The 14,619-nt window shown below is 47.8% G+C and overlaps 1 protein-coding gene across 3 annotated transcripts in view; it reads right to left on the minus strand.

Moving 5' to 3' along the window:
- SSUH2 (ssu-2 homolog) overlaps nt 1–14,619 on the minus strand; it is a 240,647-nt gene that overhangs the window by 169,136 nt on the left and 56,892 nt on the right. Inside the window, exon 14 of one of the 3 annotated variants that reach the window (XR_009505950.1) lies at nt 10,178–10,275. The exons of the other annotated variants lie outside the window; for them this stretch is intronic. The gene's annotated coding sequence lies outside the window, so the exon portion shown is untranslated. Of the gene's footprint in view, nt 1–10,177; nt 10,276–14,619 lie in introns of those variants that run through there. 3 annotated transcript variants of the gene reach the window in all.

The following is a 14,619-nucleotide window of genomic DNA, read 5'->3' on the forward strand; positions in this document are numbered from 1 at the left end:
CGATAGTGACATGAGTGTTTGACTCACTGGGTTTTCAGACTTTGGCTCCAAAAGTTTGGCTCCAAATATGAGACAGTTCCATGGAAGCTGAGAGGGTGCCAAGGCATGTGTGCAGACCACCTGTGCCTTTGACGAGCTGAGCCTGGAGATGGTGCTGTTGAAGGAAGAAGTGTGTTTGCTCCCTCTTCTCAACCATGATCTGTGTTCATTCAGATGCTACTAGTTTGAAGCAAAATGATCTCCTGGACCGATTCCCTCGGTTCTATGATAATAGAATCTGCACGTATCTAGTGCAAAACGCATTATAGCGCTTCTTTGGTCTGAGTTTGGGACAACTTTGGTTCTTTTTTTTTTTTTTTTTTAAAGATTTTTTTGATGTGAACCATTTTTAAAGTCGTTATTGAATTTGTTACAATGTTGCTTCTGTTTTACGTTTCGGTTTTTTGGCCAGGAGGCATGTGGTATCTTAACTCCCCGAACCTACACCTCCTGCATTGGAAGGTGAAGTCTCAACCACTGAACTGCCAGGGAAGTCCCACAACTTTGGTTCTTAAACAGCAGAAAGGATTTGGACTTGCAGACAGAAGAGATATTATCCAGGCCTCTCTTGTTGCAAGGGAAGGAAGTCCAACGCAAACCAGTTTAAACAACAACAATGAAAAGAAAAACCTGGAGGGAATCCACATTCTAGAATCTACGTTCTCGTTGAGAATCTGCTTCCTTTCTCCATCTCTCGTCTCCGTTTTCCTCCATGTCAGCTTCGTCCTCAGGCAGACCAGCCCAGATGGTAGCAGATGGCGGCCCCCAGAACCCAGTAAAGGTCACATTCACCCTTGGAGCCAGTGAGCCCAATGAAAGGGGAGTGTCTCTTTCTGGGGCTTTCTGGGAATGACTTTGATTGGCCCAACATGGGTAATGTGCCTATCACATGACCAATGATTGTACCCAGACAGCTGGGGTACCCTGATGGGCAGTGCCTTGATCACGTGCCAACCAGCCAACCCCTGAGGGGAGGAGAAGGGATTTGAAAAGACAGCCACCCCTTGGGGCTTCCCTGGTGATGCAGTGGTTAAGAATCCACCTGCCATTGCAGAGGACACGGGTTCAAGCCCTGGTCTGGGAAGATCCCACATGCCGCGGAGCAGCTAAGCCGGTGCCGCACAACTACTGAGACTGCACTCTAGAGCCCGCGAGCCACAACTACTGAGCCCGTGTGCCACAACTATTGAAGCCCGCGCACCTAGAGCCCGTGCTCCGCAACAAGAGAAGCCACCGCGAGGAAAAACCCACGCGCCACAACTAGAGAAAAGCCCGCACACAGCAATGAAGACCCAGCGCAGCCAAAAATTAACTAATTAATTAAAAAAGGAAAAGACAAGACAGCCACCCCCAAATCACGTAAATCAGGCCCCTTGTAGAAAAGAGAGTCCCTGTTAGAACTGCAGGTGGCAAAGGAAACCCTTCTGGGCAAAGAGAGGCAGGACGGATAAAACTACAGGAGCAAAGCACAGAGAAGGAGCAATTCGAGAAGCTGGAAGAGAACCAAGCCAAGGAATCTAAGGATAAGACCATCCCGGGACCGGAGAATGCAGGCTCCCGGGGGGAGCACGGCGAACAGCAAGGGTAGAAGCCAAGTCACAACACTCATCTTGAACTAATTATCACGTTACTAAAACGCTCATTTGTCTTGATGTTTTTTTAATTACTGGCAAGAAAAGACCAAATGTTTTTAAAGGTCTGCATAAAATGGTAATCCCTAAAGGATTTTATTGGGACCTTTTTTTTTTTTTAATTACATGAAAGATGATGGAGACTTACTAAACGGTCTTTATGGGAAAAGTTGAATAAATGTGAAGGATGCACTTCCATGAGTTCAAATATGGAAAGTTTTAAAATAGAAAAGTGACACAAGCAGCTAATGATCCCAATATGCTGGATTATGCAGGCTGCTGGCACAGGTTCCGGGTTTTAATCAAATATATAAATTATGAAATATTGTTGCAAGGAATTGCAAGCCTTTGCCCTACAAGGGAATGGTTTGTGCGTCGTTTGACAGGAGAGCTCTGTGGAGTTCATCTTCAGCTGATAAGGGGAGAGGGAGCAGGAGCCAGCGGGGGGGCGGGCATCTTTGGCCAGTGCAAAGAGACCATCTGTGCCAAAGCTGGACAGAAGAATATGCTCCAGCCGGAGCCCCAGGCCAAGGAGGAAGGTGTTTGTTCAGTATGTTGCCTGTGTGGTCCCCTCGGCAGGGGACGTGTCTGTGACATCTTGGGCCAGAGCTTGTAAACACTGAGCTTTCAGCGCTTGTTCCCACCCAAAAAGCCACCCTTCAGCCGCCTCCACTTCAAGGCTCAGCAGGAACGCTCCCTCTTCCAGGAAGCCCTTGCTGATTCCTCCAGATGTTCAGAGTCTCAACCAACTGTGTGCCTGATGTGGCCCTTGTCCAGACTGTACTTATGTCAGACTCCACGTTTGTCTTCCGAACAACAGGCAACTCATTCACTGGTTCATTCTTTGATTCACTCATTCACCACGCTTTTACCCAGGGCCTACTATGCCCCAGGCACTGTGCTAGGCCTGGGAAATACAATAGTGGAAAAAGGAGACATGGCTTCTGCACTAATGGCATCAAAATCCATCAGAGGAGAGCAACCAATAACAGACCATCATCTACTCAGACACGCCTGCAGCCCAGCAGAATCCCAGCTTGCGTTCCTTCCCGAAGTCTCCCCAGCCTCCTCGCAAATAGGTCAGTAGGAGGCCTGGTCTTTCTCCCTTGCTCACCGAATAGATCCTACAGGTCTGGCAGGGCAAGTACAGCCACTGACGGCACGGGCTCGGGAGCTCTCGGTACCTCAAGTCTAAACCCAGCTCCACTGTGTCACTTAGATAAGTCATTTCACTTTGTTCCCAAGTTTCTCCTTTATAAAATGGGGATAGTAATATCATTTCCTTTACAGGGCTGTTCTGAGGATTAAGTGGGCATATGCATGTTAAAAGACCTAGAACAGCCCCTGGCACACAGTAAGTGCTCAGTAAATACTGGCTTCCATCATCGCTGTGGCTTGTATTACCCAACAGCGGACCCTGGAAGAAGATGGCTTAACTGGAATCTCCTCTACTCTTGGAAACAGTGGTTTTCTTTTTCTGCTGTTGTTTTTAATTTTGTATTTTTATTTTAAGTTCATCAGCAAACTTCCTTTTCTTATTTCTAATCTCTGAGACCTTCTGGCGAATGCCCAAGTATGACCAACCTACCCGCTGAGAGAGACAGTTCAGCATCCTGCTCTACATACACACACACACACAGAGTTGTGAATGTCAAGTGCTGTCCTCTGTGAGTCTGTAGAGGTTAACTGTCTTGTTTCCTTGGTTCCAAAGTACACATGAAATGGAAACACGGCATTCCTAGAATGGGGACTCATCTTGGAGTGACAATGCACGTTTACCGTGGTTGAGTTTCGCCCTCCAGCCCCCTACAAAGTTGTCACTTGAGCGAATGGTACGTGCAGTGAGCTAAAATCCACGGATGAGGTGACATCACATCAACTGGAAACAACTCATGTAAGGAAATCTTCCTACAAGGGCGCTGCTCTAAGACATGGTGTTCTCTGGCTTCCGTCACAGCGCGACAGAGTGTGACAAGCCAGAGTTCTAGGTCAGGGCAACCAGCGCTTTTCCATCTAGGAGAAACCGCATGGCTGGCTTTGGTAGCCGGACGGGATTCACGTGGAACCAGAGATTGAAAATTGTTGTCGACTTTCAGAAGTTGCACGTCTCCCCTCCACCACCCACCACAACGCCCTACTCCCGCCAAAGTGGTTTTCCCACCATTTATGACCAGTGTAACTTCCCTAAAAGGAATCAGTTCAGCACAGGCTGAATTATCACAAGTTCCAAATGAGCGTGTGGGCCTGAGGGAATGAGCCATGATTGCACCTACATATTCACATTTTTTAAAGAAAGCACTTTTTAAAACCAAAAGATTGTTAAAAATAAGGACCTGGAAGAAAATGCCAAATGTTCTAAATGAAACACCCACGTCCTAAAAGGAAAACACCTCATGTTGGAAGGACGAACAGCAGTTTACGTGGCTCCAGAGACGCGTCCACTGAACTGGTGTGAAGTCAGAAAATACCTGGCAGCCCGCCACGGCCTTGGAGGCCGGCGTTTCTTCTAACTCTTATTGCTTCTTCCATATTCAGAGCGTCAAGCGTCTTCTGATGGGTACACGTGTCTGTTTCGGTTCGGTCGTTGAGATGCTGTCCACCTGCCAGTTAGGGTGAGATCTTCCAGATTTTGCCCAAATTGTGACTGCCTTCTAACATCTGGTGGGAGAACCCTGCAGGAGAATGCACACATGGCCCTAAAAATCGGCCATCGGCTTCATACGGAGAGTGACTTGGGGATCAAGCTCATACTGGTGTCGGGGCACTGCTCACTCTAGGAAACTTCTTTCTATCCCAAAGGCAAACCCAGTTCCAAAGGTTTTATGACACCATGTGGCTTCCTCCATGCTAGGAAACTTTCCAAGAGAAAAGGAATAGTATTTAGAAAGAGAGCAAAGGTGAACCTTATCTGTTCCATTTATAATGAAGAACTAGAGGGCTTCCCTGGTGGCGCAGTGGTTGAGAATCTGCCTGCCAATGCAGGGGACACGGGTTCGAGCCCTGGTCTGGGAAGATCCCACATGCCGCGGAGCAACTAGGCCCGTGAGCCACAACTACTGAGCCTGCGCGTCTGGAGCCTGTGCTCCGCAACAAGAGAGGCCGCGATAGTGAGAGGCCCACGCACCGCGATGAGGAGTGGCCCCCACTTGCCGCAACTAGAGAAAGCCCTCGCACAGAAACGAAGACCCAACACAGCCATAAATAAATAAATAAAAATTAAAAAAAAAAAAAAGTACCAGAGATATTTTCTCTAATTCTTTAAAACTAGATGGCTTTTAATCAAAAGGCTAAGTCATCTGCGGGCAACCGCGCAGTGACCTGAATGATTATTCCAGGGACCATATTAGAAATGCATGTGGCGCTGGGCTTCGTGTCAGCAGGGAAGAAGAGGGGTTGTCATACCCCCTCCCAAGTAACTTTGTAACAGGGAAGAACAAATCTGACTCCCTATTAGATCTGTTTCTTTTACTTTAACCTTTGTGCTCTATTGCTTTTGCTTCAGTTAAGAATGTTGCCTATGGCCTTAAATGTATAGGATAACCCATTCTCAAGGCTCTGACCTTTAAGGTTATAACACTTTTCCATTCATATAGAGGTAAAAAGTTGCAGAACAGAGGATGACATTTGTCTTATTGGAAATTTACAGGAACATCATGACCTGACCTACGACCTAGGTAGACAGCTGCAAGAACAAAGGATTCCAACACCAAGAAGTCTGCAACTACCAACCACGCCCCTTCCTTACCTTGCCTTTAAAAGTGCTTTGCTGAAACCCTTCAGGGATTTGGGGTTTTCTGGGCACGAGCCACCCCCCGCCCCTTCCGTGGCCCTGCAATAAACCTTTCTCTGCTCCAAACTCCAACATTTCAGTTTGTTTGGTCTCGACGTGTGTCAGGCACACGAACTTGCATTCAGTAACATCTGGAGGCCAGACACCTGGGTTCTTCTTCCCTTCTGCAAACACTCTAGCTGCAGTGTTGCAGGAAAAGGTTTAGGAAGAGGAAACACAACTCACACTATTACCCCAGCCCCAAAGAACCCATCGGAGGAGTCAACCCCAGCTGCTGCATACAGAGAGGAACTTTCTGAGGTTCCTGATGACGAGGACACCACCCTGCACCCATCTCTCTGCTGGCCTGGTATCTGGGCCCTGCTGGCAGACTAAGGTAGGGGAGGGAAGAATTCTTTTCCCCTCTACCCATCTTAGGTTCATTGGCTGGGGCCCACCAATCAAACTGATGAAAGAAAGATTAACAGGAGGACAAAATCTTTTAATTGCATACCTGTGCCCAGGTGTTCACAAAGAAAACTGTGGCTCAAGAAGGCAGCCAGATGAATGAGGCTTACGGAGCACCTTAGACAAAACAAAGGGGTTTGGGCTTTGGGGGATGGGGGCAGGGCACCTACAGGAAGGTAGCTGGGACAAGTCCAATCAACTAGAGCTGTTTAGGAGGGTTTGTTAGGCAGGTTTAAGGCCAAGCTTTCTCCATTAATAACGGTTATTAAGAGTCCTCCTCTTCAAATCATGCGACAGGGAGCTATCTTTACAGATAGAAATTTCCTTTGTGAATCTAAACGTCCTTCTGTGCCCTGTTTTGACAGCTTTTCCTGCATCTGCTGCTTCTCCATGGCCTTCAGCTCATGTGGGGGTGGTGCATTCCCACAAGCATCATTAACCTAGACTTTTTCTAGCCAGGGCCCTCTCTCTTGGGGGTTCTTAGATAGGGGACAACAGGGAACTGGCCCAGAAGGCAGAAAGCCTGAGCTCAGCCCTGGGCTTTCCTGCTCCCTGGCGAGTCACGGGAGCGCTCTCACCTCAGTATCACCTGCAAAATTGGGCTGAGCGTCCATCCCGCCCACGCCTCAGCGTTGCTGTGGACCAAAGGGGAGGTCGGATAGGAAGGATTTGTGTACATCGTAAAGAGCCCTATTCATGCACAGCCTGCTTATCTGATATTCTCAGAAGAAATACTGGCTTTCTCCTGATCCAGTTTGAGATGAACATTCTTTCAGCAGCCCCTAATGGGGTAACTCAGGCATGTGCAAACATTTTTCTAACTCTTCATGTCAATGATATTTATACAGCTTCCTCGTATATGAAATAAATTAAAGCAGGGCTGTAAGCATGAGCAAGAGGCAGGCAGCCAGAGACCCGCCCAATCCACTTACGCATCCAACTGATGGCAACGGCTGAGGCCTCCCCTCAGATCCCAGGGCTCCCAGGAACCAGGGGGAAAGCTCTAGACCAGATCGCGCCCTAAGGCTCATCCTTGAGAGGCAGAAGCAGAAACCAGACCCATCTCCTTCTGGAAGTTCCTTAAGGAAGGACGTTGGGAGGGAAGAGAAGGCAAAACAGACCATTTATTTGACCACGTGGTTCAAATCAGAGGGCCGGAAAGGGGTGTCACTGGGGGAGAGGACTCCGAAACGTCCAATGGCCTGAAACGAGGCTGGCAATTTGGGCCCAGGTTGTAAAGGTCACGTTCATGACTCCCCTTCAAGTCCTGTCAAGCTCAGCCTTTCATCACACGCTGCAAGCGAAAACTACCACCCAAGCTCTGTCCAGACAACCCACGTGGTGATGGATGAGAGGGGAACTGAGGGAACTTTGCACACGTTCGATTTTCTTAACCAGCCAACCAGGTGGAGAAGCATTTTGGCCCCGGAGCAGCCGGTTCCCAGGCCAGTTTCAGGGTCTTGCAGGTAGAGGACTGGGGCCCCATCCCACCCAAGATGCTGATGTCAGGAGGGGAGCTAGCCTTGAAAAGGACCTGGAGCTACCCTGGGGGTGGCCCCTTCTGTCTGACCGATCTCGGACTCAATCAGGAGACAATGGATCCTAAACGTGAAACACCATCACAGCTCCTGGCCTCACATAACTAGCAAGGGCTAGCTCAGTCCTGTTTTTCCCCCAAACCGACAAACCCTGTGGCTCTTGCAAAAGCAAGCTCAAAACAACTGTGTTTATTTCCTTGACTGTGTCACTGAAGATTGCCAGATATCCAGTGTGGAGCCAAGGAAGATTACACCGGGGAAAATGTCAGGACAGTTCAAGTAGGCAGGCATTACCGTACTGTAACGCAGCCTAGAAGCAGTGTTTCTGGGGACCCTCACACATGTTCTACCTACACCGCAGTAGGGGTGACTCATCTCCTTTTTGCAAATGATAAAACTCTGGCTCCGACACGTTACGGAACAAGCCGAGGGTCACTCGGTGGAGAGCTGGCAAACCAGGAGAGGTGATAACTTGTGTGGTAGGGATTTTATACATGAGGAAACTGAAGCCCCAAGAGAACTGTGACTTGCTGAGGACCACAAGGCTGGGACGTAGCAGAGCTGGGACTGGATGCCCGTTTTCCTGGTTCCTGGTCCTGAGATCTTTCACCTCCTCTGTAAAAGCAGTGCTGATAACCGGTGAAGCAAGTAGCAGTTATTAAGGATGTTTTTGTCACTATTTTTGTAGTCTTCCTTGTAATTTTTTGACCAAAGGTCAGAGAATTTAATTGAGGCTGGCAAGCAAAGGAGGAATTGATCCTAAACACACACTCATTTTTCTTGTTTTCTTGTAATTCTGCCCACATATTCTGCCTGCAGTTCAATTTGGTCCTCTGCTCTCAATTTAGAAGTAAACAAAATCCCACCACCCCAATTAGCTTCATCCACATTGGCCCGGTCCCCAGGGGCTCATAGAAACCCTGTGTTAGCCAGTTTGACTGCAGTTCAATGAACCGAGAGGCAAATATGACCTCCATTCTCACAGAATCCACATTAAAATACTGGCTGGCCCGGCAACTTCTGAGCCTCATACACCAACGAGGACGTGTTAACAGGAGGCAAGGAAAACGGCTCTCGACCCCGGCTGAGCCGCCCAGATCAAGGTACGAGCCCAGGGTCCTGGACTCTGTTCACACTTCGCTCCGAGGGCAGTGGAGACAGAAGCTCGGGGCCCAGAACATTCCATCATGGGCTCTTCCCTGGCACTCAGGGAAAAGCCCAGCTTGGCCAGGCCTCAAGAAGGCTCCGCAGGGGGCCACTTTATGAGAAGCTTTGCTGGTTTCCCGGCCGGGGAGCAACGTTGAGGAGAAAGTTGAGCACTTCGGGAACCCCATGGCCCAGTGAGAAAGACCAGCTCACGAAGCCAGCATGGGGTGGGGGATGTCTCTGTCCCAAGTTTGTACGGGTCTGCTCCCTGGTGCTCTGTTCTCCACTCAGTCCGGAGGACCTGTCCTGGGGCACCCTCATCGTCCGGCGTAGCGCCTGGCACTTGTCGCCTCTCACCTGGTGACTTCAGTTGCCTCCCAACGGGTCTGTACCCTTGTCCCCCCCTATGACCCATTCTCCACAGCTGGTGATTGACACGCCTAAGTCCCTCCCTTCTCACAGCCCTGTGGTGTCTTCCACAGAATCAAGTCCAGTCCCCGTGTCATGGCCTGAATGATCCGGTGCCCGCCAACCTCCGCAATCTCATCTCCCACCACTCCTGCCCTTACTCACTACGCTCCAGACACACAGGCCTCTCCATGGCACTGAGATGTAACAGCCTCAGGACCTTTGCACTTGCTGTGTAAGGGGATGCTCCTTCTTCCCCAGGTCGTCACACATGTCTTGCCATTGGGCATCGACTCAGATGCCAGCTCTTCAGAGAGGCCGTCCCCAGTCATTCTTTTATTTATTTATTTATTTATTTATTTTTATTTTGGCTGCTCCGTGTCTTAGTTGTGGCACACGGGATCTTCGTTGCAGCATACGGGATCTTTTAGTTGCAACATGCGGACTTCTTAGTTGCGGCATGCAGACTCTTAGTTGCGGCACGTGAACTTAGTTGCAGCATGTGAACTCTTAGTTGCGGCATGTGAACTCTTAGTTGCAGCATGCATGCGGGGTCTAGTTCCCTGACCAGAGATCAAACCCAGGCCCCGGGAGCACAGAGTCTTACCCACTGGACCACCAGGGAAGTCCCATCCCTGGTCATTCTGCATCATATCCCTCCCTGGGATGGAAAAAGTCCTCTACACCAACTAAAGGAAAACCCTGTTCATCCAACTCAGTATGCTGGCTATTCACAAAACCCTTCTGTGACCAGTAGGGACCCTCCTGTAGCCCAGAGCCCTCCCAAATTATTCGAACTACCCAGCCCTCGGCAGCTGAGCTTACTCACCCTGCCTCCCCTGTGCCTTCCCGTGAAAAGCACAGTAAAGGCCCCTGCCCACGCTGTCTCCTCTCTCCTTTCGCCTCCTGATGAATGTGGTGCTTCCCTGCCTAGCCCCCCACGGCGTGGTGTGCCCCCTCCTCTTGGGAATGAGTAACAAACTCTATTTTCTTTCTTTTTTTTTTTTTAAGATTTATTACCTGTTTACTTATTTATTTATTTATTTTATTCATTTTTGGCTGCATCGGGTCTTAGTTGTGGCACATGGGATCTTCGTTGAGGCATGTGGGATCTTTCGTTGCAGCGCGTGGGTTCCAGGGTTCATGGCCTCTGTAGTTTGCGGCACGCAGGCTCTACAGTTGAGGCGTGCAAGCTCAGTAGTTGTGGCGTGCAGGCTTAGCTGCCCCACGGGGTGTGGGATCTTAGTTCTCCGACCAGGGACTGAACCCACGTCCCCTGCATTGGAAGGTGGATTCTTTATCACTGGACCACCAGGGAAGTCCCCCAACTCTCTTTTCAATGGCCGTCCTCTCCTGATCTGTTGGCCTCATCCTACATAAATAGTAATGAAACCTACATTTTCATACAGTCTCCTACCCCCAAACACAGAGCCTGGCACTCAGCAAACACGTCACAAAGATCACACGAGGGCAGAAGCCATGCCCACTCAGCCCACCGCTCTACCTCCAGAGCCTAGTGCACTGCCCACCCCACAGCGGGCGCATAAGAAATACCAATTGAATAAATGAATAACAAGGGCGGACTAAGTGCCAGGAACATTCACATCTGGGAGGATAGCACAGTGGGTGGGAGCACGGATCTGGAAGCCTGGGTTGAATCCTGTTCTGCCACGTTCTAGCTGTGTAGACTTGGACAAGTTACTTAACTTCTCTGTGCGTCCTCATGGGGAAAAGGGATAGGTAATAACGCCCTCAGAGAGTCACTGTGACTGTTAAGTGAATTTGTTTAGGCAGGGGGTACAGAGCTGCGTGTGGCACGTGGGCATCACCACATATGTAATTACATGTCCTTGTTTTCTCCACCAACCAGCTCTGGGGACAGATTACTATTCCCATTTTGCAGAGGAAGACACTGAAGCGAAGAAGTGGCAGAGCTGTACCCTGACTATTCATCGTGTATTAGAATCCAAGGTTCCTCTGAGTCAGGGCCAAGAGCTGGGCCTTCATCCCCCTCAGGGCCCCCAGCCCCCTCTGGCTCCCCGCCCTCCCACCTCCTGACCTGCTCTCCTGAGTGCCGTACCTTGGGCTGCACACACAAGCCGTTCGGAGCAATAACCTGGATTTCGGGTGTTCAAGTTAAACTACAATTACGCCTGTGAAATCATGACTATATTATGCTTGGCAGAGAGGCTGTCCAATGGGACTCAGGTCATAGCCCAGCCCCACTCCCCACCAACAGAGTTTAAGCATTTCTTAGCTGCCAACAATGAAAAATTGTGAGATTCCACAGAAAACATCTAAATGTCCACATTCTGTTGAAAAATCAGAAGGTCTGGTCTTATCAGAGTTCAGAAACCCGCCTCCCCATTCCCACTGACCCTTTGTCCACTCTCACTCAGACTGTCACAGCCTCAGATGCCCCTGTTTTCACCCCCCTCTAATCCTCCCTTCAGACACCTCCCAAAGAATTTTACTCCATTGCCCTTGTCACAAGAATCTTTTAGAAAATATCAATTTTATCAGGTCATGCCCTTGCTGTGAACTTCTGATTCTCTGTTTCTCTACAACTTCATATCTAAACTCCTTACTGGGGCATTCTAACCCGCTATGGCCCAGGCTCTGGCTACTTTTCCAGCCTCAATTCTTCTGACTTTCTTCAAAGCCATCTTAAACTATAATCATATCCTAATGTGGAAGACAGACAATGAACAAACAAAGAAACAAATGAACAAGATATAGAAGAGATATGAAAGAGCTGAACAGGGCAGTGTGATAAATGGTAATTGTGGGTCACCCTGAGGTAGAGCCATCTGGGAAGGCTTCTCAGAGGAGGTGGCCTTTGAGCTGAAACTCACACGGGCAGAGTTATCTCCTGAGTGCTCCCAATGAATCTTTTTTTTTTAAATTAATTTATTTATTTAATTTATTTTTGGCTGTGTTGGGTCTTCGTTTCTGTGCGAGGGCTTTCTCTAGTTGCGGCGAGTGGGGGCCACTCTTCATCATGGTGCGCGGGCCTCTCACTGTCGCGGCCTCTCTTGTTGCGGAGCACAGGCTCCAGACGCGCAGGCTCAGTAATTGTGGCTCACGGGCCTAGTCGCTCCGTGGCATGTGGGATCTTCCCAGACCAAGGCTCGAACCCATGTCCCCTACATCAGCAGGCAGATTCTCAACCACTGCGCCACCAGCGAAGCCCACTCCCAATGAATCTTAAAGATGGATCTTCATCCATCCTTTATCGTGAAGGATTCCAGTCCTTTGTGTCTCCCTGTCTCCACACTCCTTGCAATGCAAATGTGATGCCCTCCCACCAAGAGATATAGTCTATTTCCCTATTCCTTGAATCTGGACTAGCCTTGGGACTTGCTTTGGCCAATAGAATGCAAAGACCATTCCTTCCCAATCCAAATGCTTAGGCACCTTTGTTGAAAATCAGTTATCATATGTATGTAGGTCTATTTTGGACTCTCTTCTGTTCCACTGAGCTATGTGTCTACACTTTACCAATACTCCACCACTGTCTTGATTGTTCTGATATAGTAAGTCTTCAGACCAGGAAAAGGAAGTTTCCCAACTTTGTTCTTTTCCAAAATTGTTTTGGTTGATTCTAGGTCATTTGCATTTCCACATAAACTTTAGAATCAGCTCATCAATTCCTACGAAAGTACCTGCTGCGATTTTGATTGGGACTATGTTGCTCAATTTGGGAAAAATTGTTATCTCAACAACACTGAGTATCCCAATCCATGAATATGGTATACCACTCCATCTATTCAGGTCTTCCTGCATTCTCTTATCGCAGATGTCTTCCATTATAAAAGTCTTGGCTATCTTTGGTTAAATTTATTCCTAAATTGTTGGTGATACTGTAATTTCTAAAAATTTCATTTTCTAATTGCTTACTGCCAATACATAAAAACACAATTGATCTTGTTTAGCCTTAGCTGGAAGCTGCTTACATCTGCCCTGCGCATGTATTTTCAGTGTTCAGCCAGAGACATTTTGGAGAATATGGAGAATTTAGGGGTTCTCCCCTCCAGCTCTCTCCTGCCCAGGACTCCACTGTCACTCTCCAGTGGCCACAGTAGCCCCACAGAACCAAGCGCTGATTCCCAGGCCAGAGATATGGCAGGATTTCTACTGGAGTTTTAGCTACTGTTTATTTCACCATGACTGCACCCTACCTTCAAGCTAAAGCCATAAAAACTGGAAACTACTCAATGTTGGGTCCCTTCTTTCAAGTTTTGACCCTCTCCAAACTCTACTTACTTTGTGCACTTTCCAGAGCCTTGAGGTCCTGGTTATGTATTTTATTCAGAGTTTATAGTTGTTGTCTGAGGGAGGACTTTTATAATGGAAGACATCTGCAATAAGAGAATTTTCTTCAGTGCTGTTAGGAGCCTACTCTGCCATCCCGGAAGTGAAAGTCCTTGTTGATTTTAACACCTCTGATGGAACAAAGAATTTTAAAAGAAACATATCTTAAAAAAAAAAAAAAAAAAAAAAAGGAAAATAAGTGTTGGCAAGGATGTGGAGAAATTAGAAACCTTGTGCTTTGCTGGCAGGAATGTATAATGGCACAGCCACTGCAGAAAAGAGTTTGGCAGTTTCTCAAAAAGCTAAGCATAGAATTACCATACAATCCAGCTATTCTCCTCCTGGGCATATACCCAAGAGAATCAAAAGCTGAGACTCAAGGAGACACCTGTACACCAATATTGAAAGTGGCATTATTCACAACAGCCAATGGATGGAAATAACCCAGTGTCTATCAACAGATAAATGGATAAACAAAATGTGGTCTATATACAAATGGAGTATTTTTCAGTCATAAAAAGGAAGGACTTTCTGCTACATGCTGTTTGCTAGAGCTGTCATAACGAAGTACCACAGACTGGGTGGCTTAAACAACAGAAATTTATTTTCTTCAGTGCTGGAGGCTAGAAGTCCAAGATCAAGGTGCTGGTAGAGTTCGTTCTTTCTGAGGGCTGTGAGGAAAGGGTCTCCTTGGCTTTTTGGTGGTCCTCTTCTCCTTGTGTCTTTATATGGTCTTCCCTCTGTACACATCTGTGTCCAAGTTTCTTCTTCTGGTAAGGACACCAGTCACACTGGATCAGGGCCCATCCACATGACCTCATTTCAACTTAAGTACCTCTGTAAAGACCCACTCTCCAAATGTCGTTATATTCTGAGGTACTGAGGATCAGGACTTCAACTTATGAATTTTAGCAGGTGGGGGGAGGAGACACACCAAATCCAGCTCTAACATGCAACAACATGGATGAACCTTGAAAGCATTAAACTAATAGGCCAGACACAAAAGGACAAATATTATGTGATTTCACTTATATGAGGTACCCAAAATAGTCAAATTCATAGAGACAGAAAGTAGAATAGAGGTTAACAGGGGCTGAGGGGAGGGGGAATGGGGAGTTAGTATGGAACAGTTACAGAGATTTTGTTTGAGACGATAAAAAAGTTCTGGAAATGGATAGTCATGACAGTTGTACAACACTGTAAATGTACTTAATGTCACCGAATTGTACACTTAAAAATGGTTAAAATGGTGAATTTTGTTGTGTATATTACACTACAATAAAAAAAACTTCTGTAAAAAAAAAAA

The sequence above is a fragment of the Balaenoptera ricei genome, chromosome 11 (assembly GCF_028023285.1).
Source record: "Balaenoptera ricei isolate mBalRic1 chromosome 11, mBalRic1.hap2, whole genome shotgun sequence".
Classification (NCBI taxonomy): Eukaryota; Metazoa; Chordata; class Mammalia; order Artiodactyla; family Balaenopteridae; genus Balaenoptera; species Balaenoptera ricei.